Source organism: Papaver somniferum, chromosome 1 (assembly GCF_003573695.1).
Source record: "Papaver somniferum cultivar HN1 chromosome 1, ASM357369v1, whole genome shotgun sequence".
Taxonomy (NCBI): Eukaryota; Viridiplantae; Streptophyta; class Magnoliopsida; order Ranunculales; family Papaveraceae; genus Papaver; species Papaver somniferum.
The window spans coordinates 145,217,415-145,241,614 of NC_039358.1; positions in this window are offsets into that span (position 1 = coordinate 145,217,415).

Below are 24,200 nucleotides of genomic sequence, written 5' to 3' on the forward strand. Positions count from 1 at the left end.
AATATGAAAGAGTTATATCTCAATTTATCGATTCAATACTTACTCAAGCAAATTGAAATCTGCGAATCTAATTGAATACAAGAGAAATTAACTTGAACGGTACCAAAGACCAATGTTCAAGTATCAATAAATTTCAATCAACAAACAAAGGTTGGATTTATTAATTGATCGATTCAACGCACAACCTGTGATATTTCAATTATATAACTGTTGATGGTGGTTTTTAGCTTAGGGTTAAAATCGTAAAACCATACATCTGACATGACGTCACTATGGCCACTAGCGCATTTATTGAATCAATCAGCATGCCTACATAAGAATTACCAGGGTACCTTTTTATTTATTTATTTACATGTGTCATGTTCCACGGAAGAACCCTTAGTATTGACCGACATCATCTTCGTACATACCAAACCCTAATTCTCACGCCACCGTGCCAATGGCACACCATGCCAGCCACGTCTCCGCGCCAAGGCATGCCAACCATGCTAGCCGCACCACTGTGCCAATGGCAAACCATGCCAGCCACGTCTACCGCGTCAAGGCACGCCAACCATGCCAGTCGCACCACTGTGCCAATGGCAAACCATGCCAGCCACGTCTACCGCGCAAAGGCCCGCCAACCATGCCAGCCGCACCACTGTGCCAATGGAAAACCATACCAGCCACATCTCCGCGCCAAGGCATGCCAACCATGCCAGCCGCACCACTGTGCCAATGGCAAACCATGCCAGCCACATCACCGCCCCAAGGCATGCCAACCATGCCACCCGCACCACTATGCCAATGGCAAACCATGCCAGCCACATCACCGCGCCAAGGCATGCCAACCATGCCAGCTGCATCACTGGGCCAATGGAAAACCATGCCAGCCACATCTTTGCGCCAAGGCATGCCAACCATGTCAGCCGCACCATTGCGCCAATGGCATGCCAAACCCTTGGCCATATCCATGCTGGCCGCACCATGCGCCAATGGAATGCCAAACCCTTGGCCCCACCATGCCAAGCCAACCGCACCTTGCCTTGGCCCTAGCCATGTTGGCCGCACCATGCGCCAATGGCATGCCAAACCCTTGGCCCTAGCCATGTTGGCCGCACCATGCGCCAATGGCATGCCAAACCCTTGGCCCCACCATGCCAATCCAACCGCACCTTTCCTTGGCCCTACCATGCCAAGCCGTCCAAATCCTTGGCCCCACTATGCCAAGCCATCCGCACCATTCTGCCTTGGCCCCACTATGCCAAGCCGTCCGCATCATTCTGCCTTGGCCCCACTATGCCAAGCCGTTCGCACCATTCTGCCTTGGCCCCACCATGCCAAGCCATCCAAACCCTTGGCCCCACTATGCCAAGCCGTCCGCGCCATTTGCCTTGGCCCTACCATGCCGGCCTTCCCTATGCGGCTACCAAAACGAAGGCGTGCAACGATCAACGGCCACCCTTCAATCCTAGATGCAAATCCTAGCCGTCCAAGGTCGCCAAACAACACATGGTAACCTTTGGCCCAAAACCCGAGTTTTCGCCACGCCAAACCGCGCCAAGGCATGTCATGCCACATGTGCCAATGGCTTTCCAACCACCTTGTCGCGCCATACCATGCAGGCCTTCCCTATGCGGCTACCAAAATGAAGGCGTGCGACGATCAACGGCCACCCTTCAATCCTAGATGCAAATCCTAGTCGTCCAAGGTCGCCAGACAACGCATGGTAACCTTTGGCCCAAAACCCTAGTTTTGGCCACGCCAAACCGCGCCAAGGCATGCCATGCCACATGTGCCAATGGCATGCCAACCACCTTGCCGCGCCATACCATGCCGGCCTTCCCTATGCGGCTACCAAACGAAGGCGTGCGACGATCAATGACCACCCTTCAATCCTTGATGCAAATCCTAGACGTCCAAGGTCGCCAGACAACGCATGGTAACCTTTGGCCCAAAACCCTAGTTTTGGACACGCCAAACCGCGCCAAGGCATGCCATGCCACATGTGCCAATGGCATGCCAACCACCTTTTCGCGCCATTCTTTGCCGGCCTTCCCTATACGGCTACCAAAACGAAGGCGTCCGACGATCAACGGCCACCCTTCAATCCTAGATGCAAATCCTAGCCGTCCAAGGTCGCCAGACGACGCATGGTAACCTTTGGCCCAAAATCCTAGTTTTGGCCACGCCAAACCGCGCCAAGGCATGCCATGCCACATGTGCCAATGGCATGAAAACCACCTTTCCGCGCCATACCATGCCGGCCTTCCCTATGCGGATACAAAAACGAAGGCGTGCGACGATCAACGTCCACCCTTCAATCCTAGATGCAAATCCTAACCGTCCAAGGTCGCCAGAAAACGCATGGTAACCTTTGGCCCAAAACCCTAGTTTTGGCCACGCCAAACCATACCAAGGCATGCCATGCCACATGTGCCAATGGCATGCCAACCACCTTGCCGCGCCACTCCATACCGGCCTTCCCTATGCGGATGCCAAAACGAAAACCTGCAACGATCAACGACCACCTTTTCATCTAAGATGCAAATCTTAGTCGTCCAAGTTTACCAGCTAACGCATGGCACCTTTTGGCCCTAGTTTGGTCGCGCCTAAACAAAGCCAAAACCCTAACTTTTGGCCGCGCCTAAACCAGGCCATATTAAAGCCATACCGAGCATGCTTTCATGCCACTGGCTACCAAATGAAGGGTTGCAATAATCAATGGCTACCTTTCCTATTAAGATGCAAAATCTCGACCGTCGAAGGTCACCGAGCCGAAAAGTCTCCCATGCTCGACTTGTCAGACGACAACAACATGCTACATGTTTTCCATGAAAACAATCGAAAAATCAACGCATGTCACAAACTGGGGGATGCTCATTGGGTATTGGTTTGGAGGTTTACAGCGTGCGGCGTAAACTACGCCCGTTATAAGAAAGTTTCATAAGGATGAGGCGGTTAGTAAATACAGGGAGTAATGGTGAAACACTTTCTTTTATGGAACATCAATTCCAGGCGTTACCGGTTACCACCTACTCCCATTTACTCACCCGTTTTCTATTTCTTAATGAGACCAGAGTACGTTTCACTTCGACTTGTATAAATAGACATTACCTATTTCCATCGAACAACAAGTTCAGGTCAGGAGCATACAACACTCATAAAATATTTGCTAGCTTTCCATCTGTTAGCTTCCCACTTTCTGATACAAGTCGTAAAACAACTACTCTTCCAAAATCAACTATTCTGGTCTCAACACTCTCTTCGCTTCCCTCCCCAAAACCAATCATTCTCCTTCACTTTATGACCGAAGCAAGTCTGGAACGACCATTTCTTGGTTTAGGCCGGATTTGTACAGATTGATCTCTCGAATCTACAGTACTCCCTTACAGTACATTGTTTAGGGTTTAAACTCGTTTCTCACCCACACACCCGAAATTACCAAAATCAGCAGAAATCGTTTTCACCCTCAAATAATTGGCGACCCCAGTGGGAGATTGATCTTTCGGTTACAATATCAATTTTCAATCCTCGATCTCATACTTCGACCCAGACGTCAGGACGGTAGAGGCAAACGATCCGCTCATGGATCGACGACTCATCTACCAGACGGCCCGATACGATCCGCTCAGGGATCGACGACTCAGTTACCAGACGACCCGATTACCAGTCATGACACCGCAAGGGGCGACTGGGGACTTCACAGAGGTTTAAAGCAAACAATCCGCCCAGGGAGCGACGACTCGATTATCAAGTGACTCAGGGACGACTGGGGACTTCCCACAATTACGGTGCTTCCCACAAAACTCGGACTTGCACCTGACTCATTTTTCGTTAGCAGATCCAAAAAACCGAGTAAGTCTTGCCTAGACAAAATACATGGTTTACTATTTCAAGTTTTCACGGGGATGATAAAACCGATAGCCATGTTATGTTTCATCCCATGTCATCTACCGACACGCAACGTTCACGGTTCCATATCTTCCCTAGGATGTTTGTGTCAGTTACAATCATAACCAACAACGGCATCATCCTAAAACAGTTCATCACGAATAATAATCCAAAACCCTCATAGGTAACACTTGTCTATCAACCCAAAAATCCAGAAAATCAAACCATAAACCAGGCGCTTTGTTTGACTTACAAAAAAAAGAGGAAAACCCTAACGCTCGGTTCTTCGTGGAATTAGTCACCTACCCGTACGTACCCACTTTGCATAATAATGATTACCCGTCACTATTCATGAGGTAGCCGACGCTACTACGGTGATATTCGAAGAGGAATTGTTTACGATGAATTATTTCTACAAGTTTATGAAAGGCATCCCTACGGCTAGGGTTTACACCAGTTTAGAAGAACAATATTTCTACAGATTTATGGAAGGCACACCTATGGCTAAGGTTTGCACCAACACAAGAAAAACAAGAAAACAAATTGAAAGAGAAACGCCGGAGTACATACCTGGAATATGCTTTCCCACTTAATTGCTATCGCGCCACGCCAAGCAAGCGCCATGCCAATTTAGCGCCTTTCCAAGCCAGCGTCCACGCCAAGTCAGTGCCCACGCCAAGCCAGCTCCCATTCCAAGACGATCTAGCGCTAACAACTTGCATCCATCCAGCGCTAACAACTTTCATCTTTCCAGCGCCAGCAGCTTGCATCTCTTCCAGCGCTGACAGCTTGCATCCTTCCAGCGCTAACAGCTTGCATCTTCCCAGCGCCAGCAGCTTGCATCCTTCCACAGTTGCTCTTGAACGCTCAGTAGAAGGGAATCAACAATCTAATTTCATCACACGTAGAGATCAGGAACAACTTCTCCAAAATCGAGGCAAGGAGATCAGAAACCCCCCTGAGTTCACAAAGACTCTCTTCCCGTCAGGAGATGCATGATTTCGGGGGACTTTGCCCACAAAATTGTGCAGTCTATGGTGGAACATTTATGAGAGATTTTATATTTTACCAAGGCGCAAGGTCAAGACATATTTGCATCCCTCAACCGCATTGTGTCAGGAAAACATTTATTTCCATCCAAGAAGTTGTTCCCAAAAACATCTATTTCCAGCCAAGAAGTCGTTCTCAAACCCCTATCTCTCTTGGAAAGCACGATAGATGGAACTGGGGACTCCTAACCACTGTTCGCTTGAAGGGTGTCCAGTTTTCCAGCACACTGATTGACGCAGCTTCTCCGCTTCAACGTCCTCCAGCAGCCGTTGCGCTTCAGCATTCTCTCCATAAGCTGCTCCAGGATCGAAGCTGAAGCTTTAGCGTTTGTCTTCTTAAGTTTCAACATCCTCTCCAAGAGCTGAAGCCGCCTCAACGCCGCTTCCTCCTGCCAAGGATCATACCGGGGCCTCCACTCCTTCCTGCAAAGGGTCGTACATCCACGCTCCTCATGTCAAGGATCATGATTGCAGCCAGCCAATCTTCGTAGTCATGACCGCATTTTGATCCATCCCGCCAAAACTCATGATCATGGACAGTTTGCTCGCTTACGCATCCAGCCAATCCTTTTACTTCCATGGATGCCCATATAATTCCAGCCAACATACTTTGTTACCACGACAATGTAGTCTCTTCTGATTACATCTTCTACCAAGAAATGTTACCACTCATTTGTTGATACCATCCAGAGCTTCACCACAGCAGCAATCGCTACAAAGATGAAAACATGTAAACCATACTTGGGGACTGCGGATATACACGGAATCCCTTCACTGTCAAAGCTCAGAAGACACAGTCAACCAAAAGGCCATAGCCACAACAAGGTCATCTACTCTTCAAGGGTGCAGCGCAAGAATATCATCACCTCTCTGTCTAGAAGACGCCTTCAACACTTTGCGAGGCCGCGGAGGATCCCAAGCCTTCTTAGAGGAAAACAACTTCAGAAACTAAAGAAAAATGTGACTGGGGACTGCTCATCGCACTCGACGACCATCAAAAACTCATGAGATAACTCCAGAGACGCGGCTGAAACATTTTCTTGAAGAAATAGAGGAAGCCACGATAAACAACATAACTCTCTCATTTCTACCTCTTCGCTATCCAGAATATTTCGTCCATGTGATATTCTGAGCATCCCAGCGTCGCATACAAAAGAATACAATAAGCTTGTATCAAACCCCGTGGACGTGGAGTCAAGACGATGCAATGAAAGTAGGCTACACATGGGGACTACCAGCATGGGACGCCTTCACTCCCCTCAACCAGGTTATTTCTGATTTCAAAATCATCACTGTCGAAGTTTTACGAGCCACGGGAATTTCTCAACACAAAGCCGTACATGTGCATCGAAGACTCCAAAAGCACGCCACATAGATACATTCACATGGTCGGCCGTGCCATCGGATCTAACAGAAATATAACTGGGGGACTTCTCACCGCATCTCATTCCATACGATAGTCCAAGATTCAGAAGATGGTTCGAAGGATGTCTCTTGGAACAAAGTCCTTGAAGACTTGATAGCAGCACGTCGGTAACGAAACGTCTCCCAACTCATCTATTTCATCGAGTGGCTCCGGAAGATTTCGACCATACAAGCATCCACAGCATATTGTCATCGCGATCAGAAGGTCCAGGACTGAACAACCTAAAATCAAGGATGGACCGACAACGCAACCACATCCATCCGTCCCAAGAATGCAATGGAGTTTGGTAAATTTAGGAATCCACTGGAGAGACATTGTAGACGAAAGCACGGATCCGGACGAGCGACAGAAAAAAAGGAAGAAGGTCAATACCTCTTTTCATATGGACGGAGTTTCTAGAGTTTGCACAAAATAAAGTTTCCTTCTTGCTCCATGAACGAGAATAAATGACTCGGCGCGACTATGTTACCCCAGGCCCCCAACATCCCTCCTGAATTCTTCCTAAGTTTCACTTTCGGGACGTTTTCAACTCCTAAACGAGCTCAAAACCTAAATATTCCCGCGAAGGGAGATAAGAAATTATTTTCCGGTCAGATGGAGGGGCGGACTGTCAAAATCCGAGTTCGTACGAGAATTCTACAACGATTCTAGTAAGGGGCGCTAATTAGGGTTTCGGCATGCCAAACCCTAATTTAGACAAAGTTGCCAGGCGTCATCACTACCATTTGATAACCGAAGTTCCAGCGTCATCACCATCGTTTGGTAGCCGAAGTTCCGAAACCAGTTTACACCATTTTGTGGACTGAAGACAGTTTCCACCATTCCGCGGACCGAAGCCAGTTTCCTCCCATTCCAAGCCGACCGACGCCTGTGGCTCCCACTCCAAGACGACTGACGCCTGCGGCTCCCATTCCAAGCCGACCGACGCGTGCGGCTCCCATTCCAAGCCGACCGACGCCTGCGGCTCCCATTCCAAGCCGACTGACGCCTGCGGCTCCCATTCCAAGCCGACCGACGCGTGCGGCTCCCATTCCAAGCCGACCGACGCGTGCGACTCCCATTCCAAGCTGACCAACGCCTGTGGCTCCCATTCCAAACCGACCAACGCCTGCGGCTCCCATTCCAAGATGACAATCTACATCTCACCATTTCACGGTCTAGCCAGCAACACCACAAGTAGAATCTATGCAAGGCCTCCAACACGAGTATCACGAACTCTCCTTACCTCTCGAAAAAGGTTAGTCGGGTCTTCTTGACCATATTTTCACGACTTGTTATTTCGATTTTGTCCTCGCCGGTCACCATCTTATGTTTACCTCGCAACAATGCTCCTGTTCCGAGCTAAGCAGGGGACTTAATGTTGATGGTGGTTTTTAGATTAGGGTTAAAATCGTAAAACCATACACCTGACATGACGTCACTATGACCACTAGCGCATTTATTGAATCAATCAGCATGCCTACGTAAGAATTACCAGGGTACCTTATTTATTTTATTTTTTTATATACATGTGTCATGTTCAACGGCAGAACCCTTAGTATTGATCGACATCATCTTCGTACATACCAAATCCTAATTCCCACGCCACCGTGCAAATGACGAACCATGCCATACACGTCTCCGCGCCAAGGCATGCCAACCATGCCAGACGCACCACTATGCCATTGGCAAACCATGCCAGCAACGTCTACTGCGCCAAGGTACACCAACCATGCCAGCCGCACCACTGTGCCAATGGAAAACCATGACAGCCACGTCTACCGCGCCAAGTCACGCCAACCATGCCAGTCGTACCACTGTGCCTATGGCAAACCATGCCATCCACTTCTCCGCGCCAAGGCATGTCAACCATGCCAGCCGCACCACTGTGCCAATGGAAAACCATGCCAGCCACATCACCGCGCCAAGGCATGCCAACCATGCCAGCCGCACCACTGTGCCAATCGCAAACCATGCCATCCACATCACCGCGCCAAGGCATGCCAGCCGCACCACTGTGCTAATGGCAAACCATGCCAGCCACATCTTCGCGCCAAGGCATGCCAACCATGCCAGCCGCACCACTGCGCCAATGGCATGCCAAAACCTTGGCCCTAGCCAAGCTGGCCGCACCATGCGCCAATGGCATGCCAAACCCTTGGCCTTAGCCATGCTGGCCGCACCATGCGCCGATGGCATGCCAAAACCTTGGCCCTAGCCATGTTGTCCGCACCATGCGCCAATGGCATGCCAAACCCTTGGCCCCACCATGCCAAGCCAACCGTACCTTTCCTTGGCCCTACCATTCCAAGCCGTCCAAACCCTTGGCCCCACTATGCCAAGCCATCCGCACCATTTTGCCTTGCCCCACTATGCCAAGCCGTCCGCATCATTCTGCCTTGACCCTTCTATGCCAAGCCGTTCGCACCATTCTGCCTTGGCCCCACTATGCCAAGCCGTCCAAACCCTTGGCCCCATTATGCCAAATCGTCCTCTCCATTTGCCTTCGTCCTACCATGCCGGCCTTCCCTATGCGGGATACCAAAACGAAGGCGTGCGACGATCAACGGCCACCCTTCAATCCTAGATGCAAATCCTAGCCGTCCAAGGTCGCCAGACAACGCATGGTAACCTTTGGCCCAAAACCCTAGTTTTGGCCACGCCAAACCGCGCCAAGGCATGGCATGCCAACCACCTTGTCGCGCCATACCATGCCGGCCTTACCTATGCGGCTACGAAAACGAAAGCGAGCGACAATCAACGACCACCTTTTAATCCTAGAGGCAAATCCTACTCGTCCACGATCGCCAGACAACGCATGGTAACCTTTGGCTCAAAACCCTAGTTTTGGCCACGCCAAACCGCGCCAAGGCATGCCATGCCACATGTGCCAATGGCATGCCAACCACCTTGTCGTGCCATGCCATACCGGCCTTCCCTATGCGGCTACCAAAACGAAGGCGTGCGATGATCAATGGCCACCCTTCAATCCTAGATGCAAATCCTAGTCGTCCAAGGTCGCCAGACAACGCATGGTAACCTTTGGACCAAAACCATAGTCTTGGCCACGCCAAACCGCGCCAAGGCATGCCATGCCACATGTGCCAATGGCATGCCAACCACCTTTCCGCGCCATACCATGCCGGCCTTCCCTATGCGGCTACCAAAACGAAGGCGTGCGACGATCAACGACCACCCTTCAATCTTAGATGCAAATCCTAGCCGTCCAAGGTCGCCAGACAGCGCATGGTAACCTTTGCCCCAAAACCCTAGTTTTGGCCACGCCAAGGCATGCCATGCCACATGTGCCAATGGCATGCCAACCACCTTGCCGCACCATACCATGCCGTCCTTCCCTATGCGGCTACCAAAACGAAGGCGTGCGACGATCAACGGACACCCTTCAATCCTAGATGCAAATCCTAGTCGTCCAAGGTCGCCAGACAACGCATGGTAACCTTTGGCCCAAAACCCTAGTTTTGGCCACGCCAAACCGCGCCAAGGCATTCCATGCCACATGTGCCAATGGCATGTCAACCACCTTGTCGCGCCATACCATGCCGGCCTTCCCTATGCGGCTACCAAAACGAAGGCATGCGACGATCAACGACCACCCTTTAATCCTAGATGCAAATCCTAGTCGTCCAAGGTCACCAGACAACGCATGGTAACCTTTGGCCCAAAACCCTAGTTTTGGCCACGCCAAACCGCGCCAAGGCATGGCATGCCAGATGTGCGAATGGCATGCCAACCACCTTGCCTCGCCATACCATGCCGACCTTCCCTATGCGGCTACCAAAACGAAGGCGTGCGACGATCAACGGCCACCCTTGAATCCTAGATGCAAATCCTAGTCTTCCAAGGTCGCCAGACAACGCATAGTAACCTTTGTCCCAAAACCCTAGTTTTGGCCACGCCAAACTGCGCCAAGGCATGCCATGCCACATGTGCCAATGGCATGCCAACCACCTTACCGCACCATACCATGCCGACCTTCCCTATGCGGCTACCCAAACGAAGGCGTGCGACGATCAACGGCCACCCTTCAATCCTAGATGCAAATCCTATTCATCCAAGGTCGCCAGACAACGCATGGTAACCTTTGGCCCAAAACCCTTGTTTTGCCCACGCCAAACCGTGCCAAGGCATGACATGCCACATGTGCCAATGGCATGCCCACCACCTTGTCGCGCCACGCCATATCAGCCTTCCCTATGCGGATGCCAAAACGAAGACTTGCAACGATCAACGACCACCTTTTCATCTAAGATGCAGATCTTAGCCGTCCAAGGTTACCAGCTAACGCATGACACCTTTTGGCCCTAAACAAAGCCAAAACCCTAAATTTTGGCCACGCCTAAACCAGGCCATATTAAAGCCATACCGAGCATGCTTTCATTCCACTGGCTACCAAAAGAAGGGTTGCAATAATCAACGGCTACCTTTCCTCTTAAGATGCAAAATCTCGACCGTCGAAGGTCACCGATCCGGCAAGTCTCCCAAGCTCGACTTGCCAGACGACAACAACATGCTACATGTTTTCCATGAAAACACTCGAGACATCAACGCATGTCACAAACTGGGGGATGCTCATTGGGTATTGGTTTGGCGGTTTTTAGCGTGCGGCGTACACTACGCCCGTTATAAGAAAGTATCATAAGGATGAGGCGGTTAGTAAATACAGGGAGTAATGGTGAAACACTTTATTTTATGGAACATCAATTCCAGGCGTTACCGGTTACCACCTCCTCCCATTTACTCACTCGTTTTCCATTTCTTAATGAGACCAGAGTACGTTTCACTTCGACTTGTATAAATAGGAATTACCTATTTCCACCGAACAACAAGTTCAGGTCAGGAGCATACAACACTCAGAAAATATTTGCTAGCTTTCCATCTGTTAGCTTCCCACTTTCTGATACAAGTCGTAAAACAACTACTCTTCCAAAATCAACTATTCTGGTCTCAACACTCTCTTCGCTTCCCTCCCCAAAACCAACCCTTCTCCTTCACTTTGTGACCGAAGCAAGTCTAGAACGGCCATTTCTTGGTTTAGGCCGGATTTGTGCAGATTGATCTCTCAAATCTAAAGTACTCCCTTGCAGTACATTGTTTAGAGTTTAAACTCGTTTCTCACCCACACACCCGAAATTACCAAAATCAGCAGAAATCGTTTTCACCCTCAAACAATAACAAAATATAATGCGGAAAAGAAATAACACAAACACCAGAAGTTTTATTAACGAGAAAACCGCAAATGCAGAAAAACCCCGGGACTTAGTCCAGATTGAACACACACTGTATTAAGCCGCTACAGACACTAGCCTACTACAAACTAACTTCGGTCTGGACTGTAGTTGAACCCCAATCAATCTCACACTGATCCAAGGTAAAATTACGCTCCTTACGTCTCTGATAAATTCGAAGCCTTTAATAAACAAATATGTATCACACAGAAAAGTCTACAGGAATAGATAAATCTGTCTCCCACAGAAATACCTACGCGTTTTTTTTCCGTCTTTTGATAAATCAAGGTGAATAGGAACCAATTGATATACCATACTTATATTCCCGGAGAACAGCCTAGAAATATCAATCACCTCACAATAATCTTAATCGACTATTGAAACAAGATATTGTGGAATCACAAACGATGAGACGAAGATGTTTGTGACTAATTTTATATCTTGCCCATCGGAGAAATTAATCTCGAGCCAATTTTACAGTTGTACTCAATATGATAGAAACAACAAGATCATATCAGGCAACTACAGAGAAAATAGTTGGATCTGGCTTCACAATCCCAATGAAGTCTTCAAGTCGTTAACCTACAAGGTCTATATAGAAACCTAAGGTTAAAGGAGAATCGACTATAGCTTATACAACTAGTATCACACAGAAGGTGTGGGGATTAGATTTCCCAGTTGCTAGACTTCTCCTTTATATAGTATCCTAATCAGGGTTTGCAATCTAAGTTACCTTGGTAACAAAGCATTCAATATTAACCATTAGATGAAAACCTGATTAGATTCAAGCTAATATCTTTCAACCGTTAGATCGAACTTAGCTTGTTATACACAAATGAAATGCACGACCATTTAGGTTTGTGTAACCGTACCTAAGCGTGTACACCTAGTTGGTTCAATAGTAGTTAACCAAATGGTTAGCCATATCAGCACTTTCATATCAACCTTATTCATCTTCACCATAACTAGTTCAAATGACTAAAAATAACTAGTTAGAGAGTTGTTCAATTGCTTAGATATCATAGAAGTATATAAGACACAATCGAAACAAAAACGATCTTGATTCACTCGAATCAATTCATGAACTTTATAGCCACGGTTTGCAGATATGCATTCCTTAGTTTATATAAGTTTAAGTTCACGAATAAACTATTTTTAGAAAATAACGCACTCAAGTATTCATACCGGTACGCATACTTAAGTACTCGGTTTAAGTTTGTTTTCAGTACACAAACTCCAGCAGAAATTCACGGGACATGAACTTCCGGTAGTACGCGTACGGGTACGCGGACTTTAATTCCGGTTATCCTGAGCAGCAAAGTATGCATACTTTGGTTCAAGGATTTTGGACTTATACACGTATGAGTTAACATACAATGTTTATATCCATTCAAGGTTATATATTCTAAACTCTCATTTCAATCATTAAAACATTCTTAGAGGATGTTAAATAGAGGTTATTCACATACTATTCTTCATCAAAGCAATTTTCAAGATATTGAAATAACCAACATGACTTTCGTCACTTGTAAAGATGAACTTGGCCAAAGCGAAAGCTTACCAACACATATTTCAAGAAATATATGAGCGAGATAAACTCGGCTCGAAATAGCAAATGTGTATAATCGAAGTCTATATAGCGATACGACTTTTGTCTCAAGATAGGATATAGAGTAGATAGACTTTTGAGTGATAGATAAGTTCTAGTCTCCACATACCTTTTAGTCGATGAAGATCCACCAGTTCCTTGAGTAGTTCTTCGTCTTTGCATGATGAATGTCGTGGAGTCTAGAGCTCAACTATACTTTCTATCCTAGGCCGAGACTTAGCTATAAGTAGACTAGAAATCAAGACTTATAGTTTTGGCAAATAAACTTGACAAACAAGCTTGAGATAGCAACGCTTGCGAGTTCGACCGAGTAGTGCTCTAACAGAAAGTCATATTGATTATTTCAATAACTTGAAAATCGCTTTGATGCTAATAGTTTAGGGATAACAACTAGTGTCATCCTCGAAGAAAGTTTCAATGATTGAAAATGAGAGTTTAGAAAAAGTAACCATGTTTGGATATAAACATAGTGTGTATTCACATTTGTGTAAAATCCAAAATTGGGAACCTAAGTATGCGTACCCGTACTCGTACTGGTTGGTTGTTGGAAGTTCGGAACAAGGTATGCGTACCCGTACGCATACTGGCGGAAGTTTGGATTTCGTGAATTTTTGATGGACTTTGTAAGTGTGAATTGGTATGCGTACCCGTACGCGTACTGGCGTAATTTAACTCGGTCCGGCTGCTTAGGTATGCGTACCCGTTTGCATACTTAAGTAGGTTACTTTCTAAAATCGGTTTATTCATGAACTAAAGCATTTATATAATAAAGAATGCAATATTTTGCAAACCGTGGCTATGATGTTCATGAATTGATTCGACTGAATTAAAATCGATTTTGCTTCAATTCTGTCTTGTATACTTATATGACATCTAAGCAATTGAACAACTCTCTAACTAGTTTCATTTGATTCATTTGAACTAGTTATGTTAAAGATAAATAAGGTTGATATGAAAGTGCTCATATGCTAACCATTGGTTAACTATTGTTGAACCGACTAAGTGTACACGTTTAGGTACGGTTACTCAAACCTAAATGAAGGTACATTTCATTTTTATATAACAAGCTAAGTTCGATCTAACGGTTGAAATATATTAGCTTGTATCTAATCAGGGTTTCATCTAACGTTGAATATTGAATGCTTTGTTACCAAGGTAACCTAGATTGCAAACCCTGATTTGTAATCTATATAAAGGCGAACTCTAGTAACTGGGAAACCTAATCCCCATACCTCCTGTGTGATACTAGTTGCATAAGCTAGAGTGGATTCTCCTTTAACCTTAGGTTTTTCACGAAACCATGTAGGTTAACGACTTGAAGACTTTATTGGGATTGTGAAGCCAGACCCAACTATTTTCTCTGTAGTTGCGTGTTCTGATCTTGTTGTTTTCTATCGTGATTAAGTACTATCTTCTTTAAGATTTGCTCGAGATTTTATCTCCGGTAGGCAAGATTGAAAAGTAGTCACAAACACCCTTGTCTCATCGTTTGTGATTCCACAATATCATGTTTTGTTAATCGATTAAGATTATTGTGAGGTGATTGATAATACTAAGCTGTTCTTCGGGAATATAAGTCCGGTTTATCAATTGGTTCCTGTTCACCTTGAGTTATCAAAAGACGGAACAAAACTCGTAGGTGTTTCTGTGGCAGACAGATTTATCTATTCAATATACTTTTCTGTGTGATACAGATTTGTTTATCAAGTCTTCGACTTTGGGTCGTAGCAACTTTTAGTTGTGGGTGAGATCAGCTAAGGGAATCAAGTACGCAGAATCCGGCGTGGTTCTTGAGGCATAAGGAACGCAACTGTACCTTGATCAGTGTAAGATTGATTAGGGCTCAACTACATTCCAGTCTGAAGTTCATTGGTAGTAGGCTAGTGTCTGTAGCGGCTTAATACAGTGTGGTGTTCAAATCTGGACTAGGTCTCGGGGTTTTTCTACATTTGTGGTTTCCTCGTTAACAAAACTTCTGGCGTCTGTATTATTTCTTTTCTGCATTATTTTTTGTTATATAATTGAAATATCACAGGTTGTGCGTTGAATCGATCAATTGGTAAATCCAAACTTTGGTTGTTGATTGAAATTGATTGATCCTTGAACATTGGTCTTTGGTATCGTTCAAGTTATTTCTCTTATATTCAATCAGGCTCGCAAATTACTATTTTATTGTTTGCGGATTGAATTGAGAAATTGATATATAACTCTTTGATATACTTTTTCTAAGATTGAGTCTGACTGTCTAGTTGATTCTCTTGAAAGTATATTGGAGTTAGTCCATACAGATTACTGAGTGAAATATTGTGTGAGGTTGTTAGACCCCCGCTTTTTTAATTGGTATTAGAGCAGGCAAACACGTTCAAGACCTCACAAGTCTGTGTTTGTAGCGATCTGACTCTATGGACAGAAGTGTTATCTCTGATAAACGCGTCACCAGAAACAAAAGCTCTGTTTCTATAAAGTCTGTTAAAGAGAAAGATCCGTCAATCTCAAATGTAGAAGAACAAATTTTAAAGACTGGTCTGTCAATCTCACCCAGTATTTCACTTAGCAAAAAGTATGAAAGACTTTATAGAAACTTAATATTTCACTTTTGACTATACAACAATGGCATCATTTGTTGTGGTGTACACGGAATGCAGCACCACAACAAAACAAAAGGAGGAAACTAGCCATTATCTTTTAACAGGAGGAACTGAACCACCCATATGATGTATGGAAGAAAATGGACACCTTTTTATCTTGTTTTTAATAAACTGTCATCACAACCGTAATTAATGAATTATCAGTAATGTCATAATCAAACATATCAATTTGAAATCCAAGCATCAACTTGAGATGTTTGATCTAGATGTTCCAAGCATCGTCTGTTTGCTATTCAGCTGTAGCACCAAGAAGCGAGTAGTATAAGCATTAGTAGGAATTACCAATAGGTACCATTATAGTGTTCTTAGTTAGTGGCAGGTCCATCCATTAAAGCCCACTAATCAGTGGTCCATAATTAAGAGAAAACATGAAAATGGACCAAATTTTTTAAGCCCAGGTCCTGTACACGTGCGAGACAAATTGTACGAAATTTCTAAATACCTAAACTACCCTTCCAATCCTACATATATTAAAGCAGTCTATTTCAAAGTTTCTAAAAAAAAAATCAGCCGATTATTCTTGGGAAAATTCTGCTCCCTTTCTTCTCCTGGATTTGGGACTAGGGTTTCTGAAGATTTCTTATGCGATTTTTAACAGGTATGTTGCTTAATCTTTTCGTTTTCTTCTTTCTGCTACAGTTTAATGGAGATAGGTTGTGTTCTGTTTTTTTTTATGATTCTTGTTCGTTTTTATTCAGTTATTTGGTTAGATTGTTAAGTTTTTAGTTTATTTTAGCTTTCGATTTGATTATCTTTCTGTTTTCTTTTCAAAATCAGTTTTGTTTTCACTTTCAGATCGTATTATCCAGCAGTACATATATGACATACTCATTGTTTCTGCTACAGTTTTTGAATCATTATAAGATTTGAATTTTGGATCATGGAGATCGGTTGTGTTCTGTTTGTTTTTTATGAATCTTGTTCGTATTTATTCAGTTATTTGGTTAGATTGTTAAGTTTTTAGCTTATTTTAGTTCGATTTGATTATATTTCTGTTTTCTTTTCAAAATCAGGTTTGTTTTCACTTTCAGATCGTATTATCCAGCAGTACATATATGACATACTCATTTTTTATGCTCTTGGATTCTGTTTCTTGCATAGATCTTTCACTTTTTTTAGTTTGACCCATCAGTACGTATGTGAAATACCGTATTACGTGCTTCGATTCTGCTGTTTCTCCTAGATTCTTAATTATTTTTTGTCATGCAGTTGATTTTGTAGTTCATGAATCTGCAGTACATATATGGAATACTCATAGAAACTGCTCTTAGAATCTGTTTCTTGCATAGATCATGGAGATCGGTTGTGTTCTGTTTGTTTTTTATAAATCTTGTTCGTATTTATTCAGTTATTTGGTTAGACTGTTAAGTTTTTAGCTTATTTTAGTTCGATTTGATTATATTTCTGTTTTCTTTTCAAAATCAGGTTTGTTTTCACTTTCAGATCGTATTATCCAGCAGTACATATATGACATACTCATTGTTTATGCTCTTGGATTCTGTTTCTTGCATAGATCTTTCACTTTTTTTAGTTTGACCCATCAGTACGTATGTGAAATACCGTATTACGTGCTTCGATTCTGTTGTTTTTCCTAGATTCTTAATTATTCTTTGTCATGCAGTTGATTTTTTAGTTCATGAATCTGCAGTACATATATGGCATACTCATAGAAACTGCTCTTAGAATCTGTTTCTTGCATAGATCTCTCACTTTTTTTAGTTTGACCCATCAGTACGTATGTGAAATACTGTATTTTAATACTGTTGCATCTTTGTGACATTTGCAGGTCCAAAAAATGTATGATGCAGAGTGTTCCAATCCAAATACCTACTGCTATGCATACATTTATTATAATCATCATCATTTTGCTGTCAAAGTGCCTGTGATTGCTGACTTTGCTGTGTTTTTGCTCCTTTTTTAGTCTTACCCTTCAGTACTTATGTGAAATATTGTAATATGTCTTTCGATTCTCTTATTTTTCATAGATCTGTCACCTGTTGTTGTCATACTGTTGATTTGTAGTTCATGAATCTTCAGTACATATATCGCATACTGATAGGAAGTGCTCCTTGTTATGTTTAAGGAGAAGTGAAGTAGATGCAGGCATACAGTGGAGCTGCAATAATGGGTGTTGCTGTACAACAACCCAATCTTTTTACTAAAGGTTCTTCAACTTTTTTTCCCAAGTTGGGTACTACTACTGCGGATAGATTACCTTCTCAAGTTAGGCAGACCCTGAAGTACGTTCAATAATTGATAGTGAGAAGAATCGTCAGTTTAACAGCTTGGAGCTCATTGCTTCAGAGAATTTTACATCTCGCGCAGTGATGGAAGCTGTGGGTTTTTGTCTCACAAACAAGTATTCAGAAGGGCTTTCTGGTAAAAGGTAAAGATGGTGCTTAATGTTATATTTTTTCCCTGTATTTGTATTGAAATGCATTTGATCATTTCATTCTGCAATGTAGGTATTATGGTGGCAATGAGTACATTGATGAGCTAGAGACACTTTGTCAACAAAGGGATTTGTTCATGTAACTGGCACAGGGTATGGATCTTCCTCATGGAGGTCACTTGTCACATGGATTTATGACTCCTAAAAGACGGGTATCTGGGACTTCGATTTATTTTGAATCGATGCCCTACCGTCTTGATGAATCAACAGGTGCTGCTCTGCATTCTTATATTGTGTAATGACTATGTGGTCTATTATTGTTCATTTATAATTCGTTGATAATTTGCATTCATTACCAAATTCACTGGCAGGCCTTATTGATTATGATATGCTTGAGAAAACTGCCACCCTCTTTCGACCAAAACTCATCATTGTTGGTGCTAGTGCTTATCCTCGTGATTTCGATTATCCTCGAATGAGAAAGGTATACACATATATTTTGATTGTCAACAGTTGTTATTCTTAGTGATCAGAGAATCAGACTAGTTAACCCATTACGCACACCTAATTCACTTTCCTGTTATGTTTCTTGAATATTGCAGATTCTGTTGGGGCTTTTCTCATGATGGATATGGCTCATATAAGTGGTCTCGTTACTGCATCTGTACTTGCCGACCCATTTGAATACTGTAATGTTGTAACAACCACCACTCACAAGGTACACCTAGTCACATTCATGAAGTCTGCAAGACTGCAACTACTGACACCAACACAAGCAGCATTTGTTTTTATTGGTTTAGATTCAAGGGTCTTGTTGTTTACTATGTCTTCTGTTTCAATTTGCAGTCATTACGAGGTCCCAGAGGTGGCATGATTTTCTTCAAGAAAGATCCTGTTCTTTGGGTTGATATGGAATCTGCGATTAACAATGTTGTTTTCCCAGGGTTACAGGTAACTAAAACTGTAGCGGTTATTTGTGATTTATCATTGGTTCAACATTATAACATTTTTTAGGTTTGTTACAGTTGTTTTTCGTGTATGAATTGACAGTACATATATGGCATACTGATACAAAACTCTTCTAATTTTGTTTTATTTGAAGTTTTTCCAATTTTTTTGGTTCGATCCATGAGTATGTATGTATAATACTGATAGGAAGTGCTATTTGCTGTGTTTTTGCTCCTTTTTTAGTCTTACCCTTCAGTACTTATGTGAAATACTGTAATATGTCTTTCGATTATCTTATTTTTCATAGATCTGTCACCTGTTGTTGTCATACTGTTGATTTGTAGTTCATGAATCTTCAGTACATATATCGCATACTGATAGGAAGTGCTCCTTGTTATGTTTGATTCAGTACGTATATGAAATACTGAAATAGATGCTCTTTGTTACGTTTGATTCAGTACTGGAATTGGATATGGAGATGATCTGGAGCTGCAATTCAGAACTTATTGCAAGAAATGACAGATTTTGAATGATAGGAACAGGAGTTGTTGTTGGTTCAGATTTGCGAGCTTGTGAAATTGGTGGTGGTCTTGATGAAGTTACAAATTGGTTGTGACGTGTGTTTCAAAGAAGGTGTGCTGCAAATGGATTTGGAGGAACATAGAAGGTTGGGTTGCTACATTGTATGATCCTACAATGTATGTGATGTAATACGTTTTCTAATTTATTTATCATTGATTCTTACAGATTTGTACTCTACCTGGAAGCAGTGCAGCAAATATGTACTCGAATTTGTCAGCATTCAGATATATAATCGGATTTGTAAGCAGTACGACAGATATGTACCCAGACAGATATGTACTCAAATTTGTAAGCAGTGTAGCAAATATGTACTCGAATTTTTAAGCAGTGTACCAGATATGTACTCAAATTTGTAAGCAGTGTAGACACACACGTTTGGTAGTAATGGGCATTATGGACATTTTCATGTTTTAATTAATTTTGGACCTCCGGATAAAAAAAAAATCCGGTTGGACCCTACTATAAATAACTATATGGGCCTAGGACCAAACAATAAATTTTCCTAAGCATTATGCCTCGAAAATATGACATTTTGACTCCAATGGTTTAGTCGTTTAGATGGGGACCCAACACCTACTATACACCCTTCCACGGTCCAAAAAAAGAACCATGTTTTAGGGCATACCATGTAAAGATAAAAATAGGTTATTTGATAGTAATCTTAAGAGTCTTTTATCCTTATATTTTGCTTAATGCCAAAACTGTCCTTATTTACATTTTTTATTTTTTATTTTTTTTAAATAAATCTTTTTATAAAATTAAATATTTTTGAATTTAAATTTAATTTTCTTAAAATAAAAAATATTACTTTTTTTTTTCAATTTTTTTTCAAATTTAATTTTTTTTAGAAAATAAATCTTTTTAAAAAATTATATCTAACTGTTTATCTTTTTATCAAAAAATAATATTTTTAAAATCAACTTTTTTTTAAAATAAAAAAAATATTAGTTTTGTCCTTTGAAAAATATATATTAAAATTCAAAAATAAATTCTTTTAAAAAAAAATCAAAAAAAAATTAAATGACAAAATAATGATAAATAAGTAAATTAATAAATTCATTGAGGGTAACTAAGTAATTTACCTATCCTTGAATACCCCTTATCACCACACCCTAGTTAGGATAATCATTTTGTATGTCCTAAAATTTTCTTGTATGACCTAAAACATGGCTCCCAAAAAAACTATTTAGAACGAGTCAAGCAAGACCAAGCCCATAACGTAATTCTGATCAAAAAAAAAAAATAGCCCATCACTTTATCCCCACTGCAAAGTGGTTAGCATTGGTCCGGAATCAGCGGATTTGACCGGCATCATCCGTGATTTTACGGGTGGGTGCCCGAATCCTTCGCTATTGGGTTGGATGCGGATGAGATTTTTGGAATCCAATAGATTGGATTGGGCCTGAATGCAACCCTGAAAATTCGTTGGACATCCAGACTCGTTAGTACATATTTTTATCAAACTTCTTCGGTATAAATATGAAGTTAATACATTTTTTTTTTCAAATTAGGTATTCCTTTCATGTCATACTCCGATGAGCTTATAAGATATAAGACCAATATATGTATGTGTGGATATAATTGACCTCTACACCAAATACATCTTATTTCAAAGCGGTCGGATTTTTCTTCCTCTTCAAAATTTGAGTAACTTCAAAGCATTACACTTAAATCCAATTTGAAACACTTAAATAATGTAGTCTTATTTCTAAAACCATTCATAAATTTGTTGTTTTTATTTCTCTACTATAAATTTTAATTGTAAAAAAAATTCATTGGATTATCTGCACCCAATCCGTCCATTCTTGTATCCATCGAGTACAAATACGTTGAATGATGGATTGGATGCGGTTGCCAAATTTGAAATACTAATGAATTGGATTGGATGTAGATGAGATGAAAACCCGTCTATAAAGGCCCATACTCACCCCTACTCCAAAAGTTACATCTTACAACTTGGCAATGAGACCATATCATGATCATCGTCTGACATGATGATTTCAATTAATATTAACAAGTTTCCGAATCAGTTTAGCAAAACGGTTGCTCTTTCCCCACTTGCACCCGTGGGACGGTAACGTACATGATTTCTTCGTCACTTCAAATCTCGTCTCCTTTGTTTTCCTAGGGATGATGCAAACGAGGAATGATATTCTCAGATATTTTTTTCTTAACACATCTCAAATTCATTTCTCCCTCATTTCAAAACACTCAGCCTAACTTAAAATTTTCCACGTACGAACTAAAGGCAGATAATTTTCTCAAAATATGTAAATATAACCCTAATATTAATTAAAAAATTATGGTGCAGATATCTAAGTGGTTGATTAGTATTTGTGATTGGATCTTTCGTTCTGTTTCATAACTTTTATTTCCTATTTTATAACTAAAGAAATCATATACCTAAGAATATTTTGTTAGCTATAAAATATTCATTATCATTTTTTTTTATTTTTTTAAAAAGGAAATGTATCGGTAGTAAAATATATTAGAGGTGAATCATGGGAAGCCCACCGGAAGTATTATACGCTTAAACAGAGCGACTGGTACGGTAGAGCGAACTAGGCTGGAAAGGGGTCGAACGAATTAGGTCGGGAATAATGGGCCGAATAAAGAGATTCCATGTATCCGAGGAACTGGGTGGATGCTGACCACTTAACCTTAGCCGTTGACTTTGACCAATGACCAATATTTGGGTTTGTTGTTGACCGTTGACTGGCTGGCAAACCTGATGGCATCTCAAATAACAATTTGGCCCAAAATATGACAATTTTACATAGGGTACAAACACATAGATTTGGCATTAGACGTTTAAATTCCAAGAGCTAGCTAGCAAGAATTGCTTGAATCTAGTAATTTATGTTTGGTACTTCGCTCCTAATGTAGCTCATACAATGTATCTTCCAAACAATTAAAATATGGTTTTTAACCATATATTTCTGCCTAATCCAACCATTTAAGTCAATTTCACGTCCAACATCATTCAAGCTTTCATCAATCGGTTTTACTTCAGGTTATGCGACATGTGAAAACTCGAAGGAAAAAAAAACAGCATCTTCGATAGACATCTTTTAAAATCCCTCCTGTAAAATCTTTTTGGTTTATCAACGTCATTCTTTTTCATTATTACGGAAAATAAATATTGTGTGAAGATTATTGGATACATAATAATGACACAACAAAATAAATATATGAATTAAATTACTAAAAATGAAATAAATAAAATTGAAGAAATAATATGACAAGGGCAAAGCCACCTGTTTTACAAATTCTCCTTTGCACAATAGTGCGTGAGTACATCTTAAGAACGAGTGATGCTAATAACCCAGTGACACCGCAGATGTGTCCAAGATAGAACTACCCAACATAATTCATTTAAGCACACCAAAAACTACACAATACTTGAAATTAGCAACAATATGAAACAAATAAATAATAAATAACGCAAAATAAAACTCGTAGAGGGGAAAAGAGCTAGGGATAGTAGCTTACTCTGGGATAAATTGAAATGAGAATCATGTTTTTATTTCACAAGCAAACCTAAGAGGTGAAATCGTATCATAATTAAGTGAAAATCAATACATATTTAATTATGTTGCAAATTAGGAAAAATTACAGTAAAACAATGGGAAAAAACTATTATTCCTTAATTCACACATAAAGTTGCAGAAAAGAAGATTTGGTAAGAAAATTAAGTCATGTGGGTTGTACGTCTCCACTAAGCAAAACGTTAAGACAGGTTAATTTTTATTTTAAGTTTCAGTAAAGAATATTAAAAAGTATTTAATCTAAAAAGATAAGATCTTGATGAAGCCTCAAGCCACGGACAGATGGTGTGCGTGCTTCTATGCGAACAACCATGTATGTATGAAAATCATACTAGTTGTTTCCTAAGTTCTACCCTCACTCAAAATTATGTCCAAGAGTCATACTTAGAATTCCAAGAATCCTGGTAATAAGGAGAACCTCATCTTAAGTTTTTCCTACGGGAGACTAAATGTTACATTTCAGTTACAAAAGCTGAAAAGCTAATGAACAAATTGTTAGATGCCAAGTCATACTAAGACCACCATTTAGTTTCATGGTGTCTACTTTATCCAACATGGATTTTCTATGTGTCACTTGGGTAATCTCTCATAGTTCTACACTTAGAACAAGTCTAATGGTTGAAGAATTTCATCTTTGAAGTTTCATGCCACCTCACTCTTTGAAACATACATGGAAATACAAGTCTAATGGTAGAAGATATAATAGGCTCCTCAAAGTCAAAAGGGTTGATGCCACACCTTTGGCCTACAAGATCAACAGTCAGAAAGGGACAATTAGATTTGGAAACATTAATAATCACAATATTGAATGACAATCCTTTTGCAGTGAGCATCATTCATACTAAATCACGCATTAATTTGGATTCCAAACTCTCATTTAAAAATCTTGAAACATGACTT